The 16,907-nt window shown below is 37.5% G+C and overlaps 1 protein-coding gene across 11 annotated transcripts in view; it reads right to left on the bottom strand.

Annotated features, from left to right (window-relative positions):
* Window positions 1–16,907, bottom strand: part of LOC114205552 (uncharacterized) — a 126,486-nt gene that overhangs the window by 96,710 nt on the left and 12,869 nt on the right. For all 11 annotated transcript variants that reach the window (XM_088026362.1, XM_088026348.1, XM_088026365.1 and 8 more), the window contains exons 2-4: window positions 13,538–13,600; window positions 13,076–13,132; window positions 12,048–12,124 (exon numbers count right to left, since the gene is read on the bottom strand). The gene's annotated coding sequence lies outside the window, so the exon portion shown is untranslated. The remainder of the gene's footprint in view (window positions 1–12,047; window positions 12,125–13,075; window positions 13,133–13,537; window positions 13,601–16,907) is intronic.

Raw genomic sequence — 16,907 nt, 5'->3', positions numbered from 1 at the left:
AATCTTCTTTTCCTAGTTTCATACTGACTTCTCGGGTTACAGTATTAGATGTCATTTTTCTCTTTAAACAAATTGCATATACTTAATAGTATAGATTGTTTTATTTCTCTCTAGGTCTTAAGGTGCTGATTCTTTTCTTTCTCATGATTATTTGTTTCTCTAGGCAGTTTATAATTTTGATAGTAAACTAATATCTGATGGGGTTTTTACCTGAGAGATCATTGTGCTCAAGATTATAAAAGTGTCCCTACAAAGTGGCTTTTCATTTTCTCCGGCTAAGCCTACAGGGGTTTTACCCATTCCATAAGCTTCTATATTAATTTCTTGACTTCTATACCATGTAGGTAGTATAAATTTGAATCCCACAACCACAGAGAGTATAGGCTTGAGTTTGATATCTTATGAGTGATTCTTTTCCTATTTATGGCCCCTGGCAGAGGGCACACTTCCCTGACACCTCTCTAGGCCAGTGGTTAAAGTTTTCCAGTCTCTCTAGCTTCTTAGCTGACACAGATCTGACCTTTCACTTCCTGTCCCAGCAATGGCATTACAACTTCAGCCCCCTGCCTTAGGTCCCTGGGCCTCATGTCTATGGATCATTGCCCTCTGCTCTGTCACTAGGGGTTTCCTTTCCATTTGACTTTACCTACATATTTCATTTTAAAAATTCTATTTCATCCAGCATTTCTGTACTTGGAGGAACAAGAGAGCCTTACCATGCACTTCCATCTGACAAATTCTTCAGAAGACCCAGTGGTTTTTATTTTTAAGGAGGAAATCAAAACATGTGAGGACTAAAAGGATGAAGACTTTTCTTAAAAAAGACTTATTTATTTTATTATTTTTTAAAGATTTTATTTATTTGACAGAGAGAGAGAGCACAAGTCGGCAGAGAGGCAGGCAGAGGGAGAAGGAGAAGCAGGCTTCCCGCCGAGCAGGGAGCCCGATGCGGGGCTTGATCCCAGGACCCTGGGATCATGACCTGAGCCGAAGGCAGCCGCTTAAGCAACTGAGCCACCCAGGCGCCCCAAGACTTATTTATTTTAGAGAGAGAGAAAGAGAGAGTGCACAAATGGGAGGGGCAGAGGAAGAGGGAGAGAGAATCCCAAGCAGACTCCCCACTGAGTGCAGAGCCCATCTTGGGGCTTGATCTCACAACCCTGAGATCATGACCTGAACTGAAACCAAGAGTTGGACACTTAACTAAGTCACCCAGGCACCCCTAAGAGGATAAAGAATTTAAATGTGGATAGGAAGAGTGTAAAGATTCTAAAAAAGAAAGATCCCTCCAGAGACACAGAGGATTGGGAGTTCTCTGTATAATAGATATTTTGTTTTTAAGCTTTTTTATTCAGACATAATTTTATAGTGATGGAAGATTTACAAAGATATTAGAATTGCCATATACCCTTCACCCAGCTTCCCCTAAAGTTAGCATCTTATACAACCAATGATCAAAAGTAAGAAATTAACATTGGCACCATACTATGACTAGATTACACACTTTATTCAGATTTCACCGGTTTTTCACCAATGTCCTTTTTCTGTTCCAAGGTCCAATCTAGGGCTCCACATTGTATTTAGTGGTTGTGTCTCTTAGTCTCCCCCAATCTGTGACAGTTCTTCAGTTTACCACTGTCTTCCATGACCTTGACATTCTCAATGAATACTGGTCAGGTATTTTGTAAAGTGTCCCTCAAATTTGCACATGGTTGCTCAAGATCAGATTGAAGTTATGCATGGGAATGAGATCACATTCATTGAGGCTATGCAAATTTCTATTTTCCCTTTCAACTTTTGCCCACTAATTTTAGCTTTTATAGGTGCACCCTGGCTACAACAGTGTTTACTAATGTCCTGATGATGACTTGCTATTTCCTTCTTTCCTTTTACGTTTATTAATTCTGTGAGGAGCAGTTGTCCTTTCTCCACCATTTACTGATTTATTTCATAATTTATTTATATTGGTATGGACTTCTGAGTATCCTACTCTGTTTCATCAACTGATACTTTTGTGGCTGAAACAGTTTCAGCTTTGGCCATTGAGAGCTCTTTCAGATTGGCTCCTGTGTCCTTTCAGTATGCCCCCATCCTTAGTACTGCCTTGCTTTTTGGTACTGTAAGATCCTGCAGGCCCATCTTGTCTTATCCCTGCCCCAGCTCTAGAATCAATCACTTCTCCAAGGACCTATGAGGTGTTTTAAACGACAGGACTAGATAGTTTTGAAGCCTCAACTCTCATCCAGGGAAAGCACAGAGTCAGAAAAGAAACTGGAAGGACCATGAGAAACCCAAGATTCGAAGGTGGAAAAGAGAGAGGGGCCGGGATCTGAAGAAGGGGACAAAGAAGGAACAGAGAAGCGGGGGGGGGGGGGGCGGAATTCAGAGCATGGAGTCAGAGAAGCAAGAAAACACAGCTCACAGCTGAACTTTAGGGTCCTGTATAAGGCATCCTACCTGTTCTCTGCCACCTCACCTCTTCCAGCCAGATATCCTTATTGTTCCATTGCCCTGAGCTAACCAGATCCCTAACTCTGACCAAACCACAGTATGCACAGCCACAACTAACAAATTCAGTCCAATGGATTCTAGACCTTCACCCTCTAACAGAAATGTTTCCCCATTTCTTTCTCAGGCCCAAATTAGCACTCAGCTTTCCAAAGTCAGGGCAAGTCACACCTTTTCCTGGAACATTTTCCCAGACTTTTATCCTACATTTATCATTTGTTTTTTTATAAATAGTCTGGTTTTTATCTCTTTAGTTAACTTATTGTTTGGATAATAGTCTTCTTTAAAATGTGTCTATTTGTTTCATATTATTTATTTCCCAACAATAATGTAGCTCCTTAAGTTCAGAGGCCATATCTTATACTCTCTGGTATGCTCAGTAGTTAGTAACATTTAAATACTTAATAGACATTTAACAAATATATTTCAGTTTAACATTCATATCAACAAATCAACCACTATACTGAGTCTTCAAAGAAATAGTTGGGCACTGGGATGAGTCCAGGAACTATCTTATCTATGCAGGAATGTTAAAAACTACTCCTTAAGATACAAAGTTAGAATAGTTATGCAAATTGCTTGTGACTTTGATGGTATTCCAGAGAATGTAAACCCTGAGCCAGGGCAATTCCTATGTCTCAACTGGAAATAATTCATTAGGATATTTATGGCTTATCTATTAATAAAGTAAGTCACTAGACTATTTTACAGGACACATTCTTGATTTGTTTTAAAAAAACTGTCTGATCTGTTTCCTTTTTTTTTTTTAAATCAACTACCTGTTACAGAACTTAACATATAAAGCTATCAGACTTTAAAAGGCCAAGTGGGAGAGTATTAATGGAATTCACTGATTTTTAAAAAGGTTAAATATCATTGTTTTTTTATTAAAAACAATACATATACATTGAAAAAATCAAGAAAATAAAAACAAAAAGAAAATAAGTTGATAACCCCAACACCCAGAAACAGATATCATTAATATTTTTTTCCAGCTTTATTGAGATTTCCAATTTATTGTGTAACATACCATCTGTATATATATGGGGATTGTGTGTATATGATCACTTTAGACAAATTGTCTTCTAACTTACTTTTTTCATCTAATGTTTCATGTTTCTCTCATCATCAAACATTTTCTACATTGTTTCTTTGTGATGGTGAATGAATTTTATAGGTTGGACGTATTATAATTCATTAAACAACTCTTAGTTTGGACACTAGGGTGTTTCCGATTACCCCCCAATATATTCCATTCTATGATGAATAGTACTATGCTTAATGGTGAGCATACCCATATTTCCTTAGCAAAAGTTTCTAAAAGTGAATGGCTCTGTATGAATGATTATACACAGTTTAAAGTTTTTGTTTTTGTTTTTTAAATGGCCGCGGTCCAAACTTGTGCCAATTGACTGTCTCAATCAGTGATAGTTAAAGCAACTTTCAAACAATGTATCATTTTGAGTTTTTTAAAGGAACCATGTTCACATTTAGAGAATCTCTAAGAAGATGATGAAATAAAGTTATATTTCTTTTTTCTCTTATGGGAGAGCCCTTTTCCCTGCAACTTTGATTAATTTTTTAATATTTTGCTTTCTCATATAAAAAATGCAAAACACATTATCTAGTGTGAGTTGCAGAGAAGTACAAGGTCATCTGAAATAAAGAAGTCCAAGGGGGCAGGGCTGCAACTAAGAAGAAGAATAGTGAAATTTATTAATTAGGCTCCTATTTATAAATCTCTTGTCAAAAACAATTTTTTCTTAAGATTTTATTCATCCATTTGACAGAGAGAGAGCACAAGCAGGGGGAGGGGCAGGCAGAGTGAGAGGGAAAGTGAGAAGCAGGTTCCTCACTGAGCAAAGAGCCTGATATGGGGCTCCATCCCAGGCCCCTGAGATCATGACCTGAGCTGAAGGCAGATGTTTAACTGACTGAGCCACACAGGTGCCCCAGAACAATTATTTTTTTTAGGTAAGCTTTCTTGCTTTCCTGGGTATTATTAGTATTATTTGCATGAGACATAATATTTTGCATTTTTATTTCAGAATCATCAATTTTTCTTATATATAAGAATCTGGCTCAGACAACACTTGTGTGTGCACAAACAATTGAGGGGATAGTTGTCACATTTAAAATAAAAAAATTGCACAGTAGAAATGGATCATTAGTTATTTATTTGTACTTATTTATACACTCACCACTGCACAAAGAATTTGAGACAAACATATGTTTCGAAATGACAAAAATAACAAATAAAATAACAACATTAAAATTAAAAACAGGCCAATAGGGCCAAGAAAAGAGGAAAATACAAATCCATCAACATGAAAGCTGGGCTTGAACTTTAAATTTGGTTTCATGAATTGTTCTTCCGTTTAAGACATAAGTCATTGTTGCTAATTCACATATCAGATTTATTTCATTTGAAACATTAAAACAGCAATTCTCTAATTTCCAATTATTAATATTTATTTCAAGAGAAAAATGAACACAAGTACTGAAAGAAGTAGTTGGCACATATATGTCCCCATATCCACAGATAAAAATTAAAATCATGTAGGCTATGATTACTTTCAAACGATTGAACAGTTTTCAAAACGAGTCCACTTTCTTTTTCAAAGCTCTGTAAGGCAGAGGATAAAACCAACCTACATTTTTCTTCTATTTACCTAACATCAATCATGGGTGACGACATCTCTACAAGGTTGCTTTAAATTGAACAGTACTTTAAACTAATACTGTATTCCTGAAGTATTCTTAAACTAATACTGTATTCTTAAAGTATAAAGAAGATGAAGTTGGCATCTAGGAAAAAAGAAACACTCTATTGATCCCCGAAGAGATATTACGAAAGCCAAAGATCGCATAAGCAGTCTGTTTGGCAGTGGCAACAATGCAAGGGAAAGCTATTACTAAATAGGACTGTGGTGCCCACCAGGATGCAGGAATCCGTACATGGATCTCATTTTGCTATGTGCAATATTATTTATATTTTCTGCAAATTGGATAATATGTATCCATAAGACAAGCAACACTGCTTCTTAAATAAAGAAATTGTGGCTAAAAAAACGAATAAGTGATTAGCAAAGCCAGATCTGCTTTGGTCATATTCATGACAACATTTGTAAGTCACGGATAAGATCGCCAGAGGATCTACAGGACCACTGAGCAGGTCTTCCAGAAAAACACCTCAGTTTCAATGCTGAGAGAGACTCTGTAAGTGCGTGTTACACCTCGGAAGCTCCTAATGATGGGGTGGGGGGGGGAACATACACATGCGCGAGAATAACACTTTCTCCTCCTAGTAATGTTTTTTTTGACTGGCATGAGTTGTTTCTTTGATACAGGCAAATTATCTGTTTTTCTAGCTTAAAATTTTGGAAGAACTTTTTTGTAGGTTTAGAGTGTGCATTGAAAAAATGACATATTATTTTCCAGGTACTATAATTATTAGAAATTTTTGGAGGAGGGAAGAGATTCATGTAAATTGGTACTGTACAACTCAGGAATTCCAAAAGCTGCAGTTCCTCTTTAATAGAAAATGTTGAATTTTCCTTATGCAGTGAAAGGGAATGACTACATAAATGACTCTTAGTTGGAGCTTTCAATTAAACTTTAAAAACAGCTCTACATGTCCAGTGACCTCCTGATTAGTCCTTCTTTCACCCCATCTCAGTATGTGCAATAATGTCTTATTTTTGATTATTATGTTTCTTCTTTGTTTTAACTGGTTTATTTTATTTCTGGTCTTACAGAAGTATTGCATATTTCCTATGTCTTTAAGCCTCTGGCCAGTAAGCACTTTCCTTATGCCTATTGTGCCAAGGGAAGAGGAGATTCCTTAGAAAGGGTCCTTGACTCTTGCTACTCAGAGACCAGCAGCATGGCATCAACTGGGAACTTACTAGAAAATCAGACTAATTTGGGGTCCCCACCCCAAACCTACTGAAAAGGAATCTGCATTTTAACAAGATTCCCAAATGAAGCAAAGACAAATTAAAGTTTGAGAAGCATTGCCTTAGAGCACATTTACTCTTCCCTGTTCAGGGATTTTTCTTCCTGGCTAGCCTTCCACTTAGAAACGTAGTTATGTGATTCAAAAAGAAAAAAGAAAAAAAAAAGAAAGAAAGAAACATAGCTATGTGAACAGTAGTCCATTTTCAGATTCACATAAAATAAAGGTACTATTTTTAATTTATATTAACCTATCTTCTATGTATTTTTCATTGTCTGAAGACATCACTTTCAGTGCAGGGGGATTCGTTTCATTACAGCAAGATTATTAAGAAAAGGAAAGAAAGAGTTATTGTTCAGCCTACAACATCTAAAATTTGTTTTTATTCTGCAAAGGATGAAACACTTGAAAGTCGAGCTTCAGTAAGAGAAAAAGATTTTCTACCACCCATATCTTTCCTCCCTTTTGCGTATCACAAAGCAGGTAGATGCAGATTGTAAGTTTTTTCCACAGAATAGAAAAAATATCTATCCCACCTCTTACTTAGGTCATGAATTTTCCCTTCATTAGTTTTACTTGGAAATAATTGTATATTTAAGGAAGAGCCGCAAATACAGTATAGGGTTCTCATATACCCTTCACCCAGCTTCATATCATGTTAATATTTTATAGAATGTGATACAATAATTGAAATTAAGAAATTAACATTGGTACCATACTCAGACTTTATTTGGATCTCCCCAGTTTTCCTACAAATTTTCTTTCTTTTCCAGGACCCAATCTATGATACCACATTGAATCTAGTACATTATTCTTCTCCAAGCTATGATTGTTTCTTGGTCTTTCCTTGTCTTTCATGATCTCACAGTTTATGAGTAGATAGAAGTTTCACAGAATGTCACTCAATTTGATCTCATAACTAGAATAAATTTATAGGTTTGGGGAAAGAATGTCAGAGAGTAATGTTAGGCCATGAATGTTTATCCTTAATGTAAGGATACACTGTGGAGGAAATAAAAAGCCAGAAGATTGCTTCTTCTGGTCCCAAGAGACGGTAGGGAGAGAAGGGAGACAGAAGTAGGGCAAGTAGATAAGATGGTATCAGGGTTCTAGTCATCAATATATCTTCCACATACACCTTTTAGGGACTAATCTTCAGGGGAAGAGCAGTTTTCTAACATCTAGGTAAGTAAAGGGTGACCGGAAGCCATTGGGTTAGTGGCTCACTCCCAGATTTAGGCTCTAAGCAATGGTGTGTTGGTAAATGTTTAACAACTGGCCTTGGGGAGGTGGAGATGAGGGAGAATGGAGCCCTGATTTATAATGTTTGCTCATTTCCATGGTGCAAATACTCCTATGTTGGCTGATTTGAAGCTATCAACATGGTATCTCTGAACAGACCTAGAAAAGCCATGTGGTAGTACATTATTATATAGTATTTCTATCAAACACATATGTTAAACATAGGTTAATAGTCCAATGTAGTAAAATAAATAGGAGGTGATGATTTTAAGCATTAATTACCTTTGCTTTTAATATAACTTGTTTAAATGTATGTTCTTATCATTTAATTTTTAATAATGGCCATGTTGAACAATTGGAGTGCAAAATTCCTGAAAAACTAACAATTGGCTAGGTTATGAGCTCCTTCCAGCACTCCACTGCTTCTAGGGGATTCTGACTATTTGGCTCAGCATCACATCACACGGGGCTCAGAAGCAATTGAACAGAGGAGGCAGCAGGTGGGTAGATGCATAGGACTTAGAAGGCATCCCTGCCAGGGCGCCTGGGTAGCTCAGTTTGTTGAGCGTCTGACTCTTGATTTCAGCTCAGGTCATGTTCTTGGGGTCATGAGACTGAGCCCTGCAAGTGGGGCTCCATGCTCAGTGGGAATTCTGCTTGAGATTCTCTCTTCTCTCCCTCTCCCTCTGCCCCCCACCCCCACCCCGGGCTCGCGCTCTCTCTCTCACAAATAAAGAAAGAAATCTTAAAAAAAAAAAAAAAACAAAAAGAAGGCATTCCTGCCTCCTAATGGGAAACAGGAGTCTCTGGAACTTCTTACTTCCCCAGTGAGACTACTCATATGTAGACTAGCAGCCATCTAGGAGCAGAGAAAGAGGCCACAGGGATGGAACTTGAGTACTACGGGGAGTGTTCAGGGCTGTGGCAGCACACATCATTCCTAAAGATCAGATGGGACCTAGTTGCATTTCAGTTGTCCCCATTCCAGAGAAAAAATGAATCCAAGGATCACTGAGTATCTAGAGGATGGTACGTGCTACAAGGGTGCCACAAGGATAAAATAAGACCCCTGCCACCTTGAATACCTGAATGCAATCTTGGGAAAGAGAAGGAAGAGGGGTGTAAAGAATCTGAGAAAGACTGAGTCATCTAAACAGCATTACTCAAAATGCAGTCCATGGGCCAGTGCCAGTCCACAAATTATTACTGGTCTGAAGTGAGATAGATACAAGCGAGAATTGGTATTTAGAAATTTTTATCACAAATTGACATTGCCAGGACATCCTATCATGTGACCAGAGGACTTGTCTTGAACAAGATACAGACCAGTGCAGATGTGTTGAGCTGGCACTGCAAGTGGCTTGTGCCACGAGCTACATACTTGTCATACACAGGAAGACCATGTATTTGATCCAAGATAGAACAGAAAGATCAACCAACTTGACAAGTATTAATCTAAGACTTGAAACCATCACCTTTGGATGGGAATAACATGCTGAATAGCTTGAATCAGAGGTTCTAAAGTGTGTTCCTTGGACCAATAATATCAGTATCAACGGGGAACTCCTTAGAAATACAAATTCTAAGTTGCTAACAGATGTACTGAATCAGAAACCCTGGGGGTGGGCCCAGCAATCTGTGTTTTAACATGCCCTCTAGGTGATTCTGCTGCATGTTTGAGTTTAAGAACCACTAGTCAGAATGTTTAAAGTCAAGGAATTATGTTCAAGCTGGAGAAAAATGAAACACTATTCATTAAGTGCAAATTATTTTTGCTAGAATGCAGAGCTGGAACCCATAATGATCAGACCAGGTAGAGAAAAAGAAAAAAACTAAACTTGCTTTGCATTTCTGAGTGATATGCAAGTGAGTAAGGCCAAGATGCTAAAGTTGAATACTTTTAGTGGGTGATCCTTTTTTATCTTTCTCTGAAAGCTTACCCATAGTGCTGTGACTCCACATTTTCAAGCATAATTCATTTCCCAGACCCACATCAGCTTGTTTTTTGTTTTTGTTTTTGTTTTTGTTTTTTACCAAAACAGGGTCACGGTATAAAAACAGAAGAGTATGTCTCTAGCTTTACCCTCACCACGTAATTGCTGGATTTCTGGCTTTCCTACATTCCTACAACTACTATTAATAGCTCAGGAGGCCCCTCTTGGCTATTTTGTGTCATCTGTCCTTTTCTCCCTCTGCTCTTAATTCCTGGTACCCCTAGTATATAACCTTCTTGATGCTTCTGCTCCTTCCTGGGCAGTGTTGATGCAGTTTCAGCTTAGAATCAGGCCAACCTGGACATTAGCTATATCACAGCCAAGAAATTCTCTTTGTTCCCCATCAGTGCTCTTTTTTTTTTTTTTTTTTTTTTTTTTTACCAGGGGGAAGCCACCCAGGGCTCACAGAATCTTCTAAATCAGTCTTTCTCAACCCATGTGCATGCAAATCACCTGGGGCTCTTGCTGTCATGCAGGTCTGATCCTGTCGGTTTAGGGTGGGCCTGAGGAGCTGCATTTCTAACAAGCTCCCAGGTGATACTGACGTTGCCAGTCTGTAAACAATATCTTGAGAATATTCTGCTTTCACGAGGTTTCTTCCCCAGGTCTTCAACACAGCCGAGGGTGCATAGTTGTAGGGTGACCAACTGCCCTGCTTTGACAGGGTCCTGAACATGCTGAGTCCTGGGCAAACCCAAATAACTGGTCATCCCAGCAGTCCTAAACTACTCTGAACAGCCCTCACCCTTCTCCTCCCCACTCCCTCCCCACCTGACACTTGTATCTTGGGCTTCTAGACTCCCTCTTAAGATAACCGCTTTCCCTTGAGGCTCTTCATTTCTCTTCCACACAATGCCTTCGCCTTTGGCAGACCTGTCTCCACCAGCCCTAACTAAAGAGCTGCATTTTCAGCCAGTGTAACTAGTTAGGCCAGTTGCAGGAAGAGCTGCCCATTTGTCTTGGTATGGGAGGTTCCATTTCATGTTTCCCCACAGCTGGCCAGGACTAAGAGGCCACTCTAAGATCAGTTAGGACCATATCTGACAGTTAACTCACGTATTTTCACAGAAACTTTCTCACCCTGCCTGGTCTCTGTAGACCAAGCTGGTTTCTCCAGTGCCTGGGAGCAATGCCTGCTCTGTTTTGCCTCTTAGCTGATGATGTGGATATTATCTGGAATCAGGAAAAATCAAAATCTTTCACTCTGGGGCTTGACAAATACAATGTGTTTTCCAGTATTTCCAGTGGTGCTTTTTACATCGAAGCCATAAATTCTTTGAGGCAAAGCTTCATGCCTCATCGTCCTAGAAATACAGCTCTGATTATATCCATCCACAGCTAAAAACCTTCATTAACACTGAATTTACAGCAGAATAATTTCCAGACTCCCCATGTTAGTACAAAGTAATGGTTCTCAAAACTTTACTTTGCACCAGAATGACCTAGAGGGATTGCTAAAACAGATTGCTTGCCCCACCCCTGAGTTTCAAATTCAGTAGGCCTGGATGGGGGCCCAGGAACTTGCATTTCTAACCAGTTCCCAGATGATACTGATGCTGCTGGTCCACAGAACATACTCTGAGGACCACTGTATTCCATCCATCCACCTAGCTAGGGGTTACACTCCTAACACCCAGCAACACCACATACATTCAAAGATAACCCTTTATTCCTTGTTCATAGTGTATGTATTCCTACTCTGTGCCTTTGTTTTGTTTCACTCATTTATTTATTCACTGTCTTAGTCCACTCAGGCTACTATAACAAAACACCACACCTGGGCGGCTTAAACAACAGACATGTATTTTTCACAGTTCTGGAGGCTGGGAAGTCCAAGATCAAGGTACCAGTAGATTCAGTTCTTGGTGAGGGCCCTCTTCTTGGCTTGCAGATGGCTGCCTTCTCACTGTATCATCACATGGTGGAGAGAGAAAGCGCTGGTGTCTCCTCCTCTTCTTCTAAGGGCACTAATTCCATGATGGAGCTCCGCCCTCAAGACCTCATATAAACCTAATTACCTCCCAAAGGTCCAACCTCCCAAAGGCCCCACCTCCTAGGAGGTGGGATTTCAGCATATGAATTTTCGGGGGACACAGACATGACATAACATCCATAACATTCATGGATTCATTCACTCAATCAATGCTTCATTGTTTTATCAAAACTTCCCCTCTTCATTGACACATAATTGGCAAATAAAAATTGTAAAGACTTAAGGTTTATAGTGTTATTTTTTTTTTTATATACTTACTTCATGAAACATTTTTTTTAAAGACCAACACAACTGACCCTGTCAAATGCTCTCATGGAGTTTATGGTACAAGGAAAGAGAGAAAAAAATTTACCCTTTTCATTCACAGAGTGCTTCAGGGTTTCCAAAGAGATCTCATATGCAAGCTCCCCTTTGATCTTCTCCAGACCCCTGAAAGACCAATGGGGCAGAGGTTATTTTAACATTTCACAGATAAAGAAATTGAAGGTCAGGGAGTAGTTCAACCAAGGTATTGCCAATCCAGGTCTTCTCAGTCCCAGATTACTGTTTTTTCCACCCAATCACGCTACTTCAGTTTTGGTTCACTGTATCCCCTCTCTCACTGCTGCCCAAATTGTACCTCTTCTTTAAAGCCTAATCAGTCACCACCTCCTCCATGAAGCCTTCCATGATAACCCTAGTTAAAATAATTTCTCCTTCTAATAAACGAAGACAATACTTTGTCTTTCTACTGGCATTAAATATATATATTATATATATATATAGGTTTTATATATATGTATATATAAAACCTCTCTTTTTAGATCCCAATCTCCATGCGAATAGGATCACTCTCCTTTTTGTCTCCCACAGCACTCAGCTCTCAGCGTATAGCTGTAAGAAATGAGAAAAGAATGAAGGTTGGAGAGATGAAAATTCCACCTATTTTCTGAGTCAACAGTTCTATTCATTAGATAATCAATGAAGAATAATATATTTGAAGATGAAAGCAGAGTTCTCTGTTATCTCTTTATTTTCTATCTCCATAAATAGGGGTAGGGAGGACTAGCACTCATGAAGTGATTGCTGGGTGTCAGGTGTTTTCCTGTTCTAAAATTTTGCCTTCATAGCCTAACAGATAAACACTATTGCTCCTATTTTCAAGGGGAGATCCTGAAGCCCGGAATTGTTTAGAAATTTCACCAAATTCAGACACTGATTACATGTTAGAGAGGGGACCATACCCAATTCCATTCAACCTCATGTGGCAATATGAGCACATGAAATCACCTCCAGTTATACTATGACAATAATAAATTGTCCAGCATTTATCTACATAAGAAATTAATTCATTGTATAGTAATAATCTTGAGGTCATCCTTTAGTAACATAATCTCTCACCTTATTATCGACTTGTCATTGATTCACCATTTGCTGGCTGAGTCTTTTGATCCATTTCTGCAAAAGGGGAAAGGAATTTCACTATTACCATGTGACCAGTCATCACTAATTGTGAAATACTGGCCTGTGACTTAGTGAATCTGTCTTAAGTGGTATTGTGTTCTAACAGAACATGCCTATTAGGAGAGAGAGTGGGAAAGGTTTGTGGTAAATCCTGGAACAAAGTGGGGGTGGGGAAGACAAATCCAGAGATAGATCCAGTTCCATGAATAACCCCAAAAGAAATGATAACTTTAGCAACAATGTAAAGCTCAGACATTAAAGCAATTTGTTAGACATTTACCATATCATAGAGCTGAGAATTCTTAGAGAGTTTAACCAAAGGACATTGCCAATGAACACTGCAGGGCCTTGACAGAGACAGGTAAAAGACAGACAGCATTCAGGAAACAGCTAACTCACCTAGAGGGGTTCAGCCCTGGGTTCTGCAGCCCAAGTCTTACAAGAGCAGAGACCTGCAACATCCTGAAAACCAGACAGACACATCAAAGGTGACTGTTCTCACAAATGTATGAAATACCTATCTGCATCCTTTCCTCTAATAGGTACTGCAATATTCTACCTGACAAGCACCTGTTAATTTTTAATTGGCAAGTGTTATTGCAAGGTCTTATCATTTCATTAGCCATTAAGAGAGCTAACAGTAGCTTGGCATCCAACAGATTTTTTGTTTGTTTGTTTACAATTTCATTGAAACTATTTTAAGGGAAGAGGAAATTCTATAAAAATCTTTTGAACTTTTTGGATCTGCCAGGTGTAAAAAAGTTTCAAAACACATTTTCAGGCCCCCTGGGGTGTTCAATTCAGAAAAATTAAGTTACAACAAATGTCCTATTTCATAAACAGCTTTCTATTGTTACTCAAACTGTCAGATCAGGGAGCTGGTAAAAAGTCATTCATCCAGAAAAGAGTAAAAATTGGGGAAATAGAAAATATTTTCTCTAGTTTACCAATGATAATGTTAGTATAATATTGGCTTCAATGGGCAGTTTCAATCACTCTTGTCCTCAAGATAAAATAAAAAACCTATCAGATATTTGATTATCACTGCTTCTCGGAAAGAGTTCAGAAGTGGCCCCTCAGCCAATGGTTCTTGGTTCCTAGACAGCTCTGCATTGGGCAATTCAGAATAAGGACAAGGATCTATATATAGAAACAAAACTTGTTGCTAATGTGTGTGCCTATCAGAGGACTGGCAGGCGGGAATTGTCATTTTGTCTGGTCACTCAGGGTCTAAAATGATGAGGTTTCTTTGTAAAATAACAATTCTAGATCATGCTTACATATTTAACTTTCAGACACTGTTCTAAATACATTTTAAGCATATTTAATCCTCACAGTCACCCTATAAGTACTATAATTACCCTCATTTTACATCATAAGCTTAGAAACTTAGAAACAAAAGTTCAACAACCTGCCCAAGGTCACACACCTAGGAAGTGGTGACACAGGCAGTCTGGCTCCAGAGCCTGGGTTCTTACCCAATATACTCTCCTGCTTTTTTATGTATAGTTAGTGGTATTTTATATATGAAGCACAATGATTGAAATACATATATATATACATATATACATATAGATGTGTGCATGTGTATGAAACACACATTACTAAAATTTTGAGAAAGTGAAAAATGAAAGAAGAGAAAAAGGAAGAAGTGCTACTAACTTCATATAATTGTCATTAGCCTTTGGGGATATTTGATTTCAATCATATTTATATGCATTTTTTTTATTTGTTGTAGTTCTAGGATTTTGATTTTTTTCTCTTCATATTATATCAGAAGTATTTCCTATGTTGCTAAAAGTGTTCATGATGCTCATTTTTAATACCTATGTAATAATATTACATAGACTGGGTATATTAGTTACTTGACAAGTCTCCAGTTGCTAGCAATTTAGGTTGTTTCCAACAGCCCAGGGCAGGTTCAAGTGCAGGCTGTGGAGCCAGAAAGACTGGTTCAAATGTTTCTCTACTCACTAGCTACATAATCTTGAGCAAGCTACTTGACCTCTCAATGTTTTAGTTTTCTCATCTGCAAAATGAGGATATTAGTAGTAACTACTTCCACCTACTGGGTTTTTGGGAGGATTAACTGCATTAATTGAAGTAAAGCACTTAAAACATTGTCTGCACAGTTATTAGTATCATGAGTAAGTCTGTAGTAAACATCTTTATACGTAAAAAAATTCACACCAAAACTTATTTCCTTAATAGATATTCCCAGACATAAGATTACTGGATCAAAAGATATGAATCTTTTTTGTCCTAATATCTGATTTACATTGCCAAAGTGTTTCCAAAAAGTATAATACAGATTTATATGCCACCAGTTATGTAAGAAGAAACTACTTGCTAGTGTACTTTGCTGATTTTGAGTATTAACATTAAATTTTCTATTGCTTTGCCTTCCAGTTCATCAATCTGTTCTTCAGCTGTTTCTAGTTTGCTCTTAAACCCATCCATTGAGTTTTTAATTTAGGTCAGTTTATTTCTCAGTTCCAGAATTTCCATTTGATTTTTATCATAGTTACCAATAATATGCCCAAATTCCCTATCTTCTCATCTAATTTTGTTAATTTATTAATCACAGATATTTTAAAGTCTATTATCTAATCTATAGGTATGGCTAGTAATTTTATTGCCAGACCCTGTGTATGAAAAATTGCAGAGATAATTTGAGCCTCTGGGTGATCACATCTTTGTCAAGTGGGGTTTGACCTTAGCTTCTACCTGTTAGAACTACCTCTTTTGGATTCCCTGCTCTCTGGGTTCTCTGCTTCTCAAATCCTCTCTCTGCCCTGAATCTCTGTGATGCTTTTAAAACAAACATTTGCTAGATTTTATCCAGGTTTTCCACTTTCACTCAGAGGATAAGTTGATCTAAATGAAAATAATCCATAACAGCTGGGGATGTAAATCCTTGACATTAATTTTAAAATAATTGATTAAACCTAAATACAGCTTATTTTTGTTTTAGTGTATATTCAATTGATTATTAGTAAGGCTGAATGTTTTTATTTGTTTGCAAATGTGTTATATTTCATCTTTTGTGAAATGTGATTTTAGTCTTATCTTACATATTGGCTAGATTCTCTTCTATTCTTATCTCTTGTATTAGTTCTTAGCTGTGGCGTTTGTATGAGCTTCTGTTAATAATATGATTATTGACCCTTTTGTTATGTTCAAATAATTGTACCTTGCCTATTGTTTTCTTTATTGCTGTCTTAATATAACCAAATCTATTTTATCTTTACTTTTGCAATTTGTTATATTATAACAAGCCTATAAAAACAAATCCCTTTAGTCTTCCTACAGTTTAAGTTTTACTATTTTATCTTTTTTGCTCTTTTAGGTGTATCATGAGTATATGAATCTATTTTTTCCAGTTTATCAGTCCATATATTGTAAAATATTTTCCCTTCCCATTGATTTGTGTTCTGACATTATCAAATATTCCTTTATATATAAAATATGATTTATTTTGACCACATATTTTGCCTTATTAATTTATTTTGGTGCCAGTATCACATGGTTTTAATTATTATAACTTTATAATATATTTTAATATTTGATAAGACTAGTCTGTCCTCATTACTTTTCTTTCTCAGAATTGATTTCTACTATTCTTGCCTACTTTCTTTTCCAGATTTATGTCAAAATCAAGTTCCTCTCACCATTACTTTAAAATGTAAAAAACAAAAGAGACATTATTATTAGATTTCCCATTAAGTCTATACTTTGGAAAGAATTAACAATATCTATCTATCTATCT

Source organism: Eumetopias jubatus, unplaced genomic scaffold, assembly GCF_037043125.1.
Source record: "Eumetopias jubatus isolate StellerSeaLion01/CBP00866 unplaced genomic scaffold, mEumJub1_p1.0 scaffold_1, whole genome shotgun sequence".
Classification (NCBI taxonomy): domain Eukaryota; kingdom Metazoa; phylum Chordata; class Mammalia; order Carnivora; family Otariidae; genus Eumetopias; species Eumetopias jubatus.
This window is presented reverse-complemented; position numbering and strand designations above follow the sequence as displayed.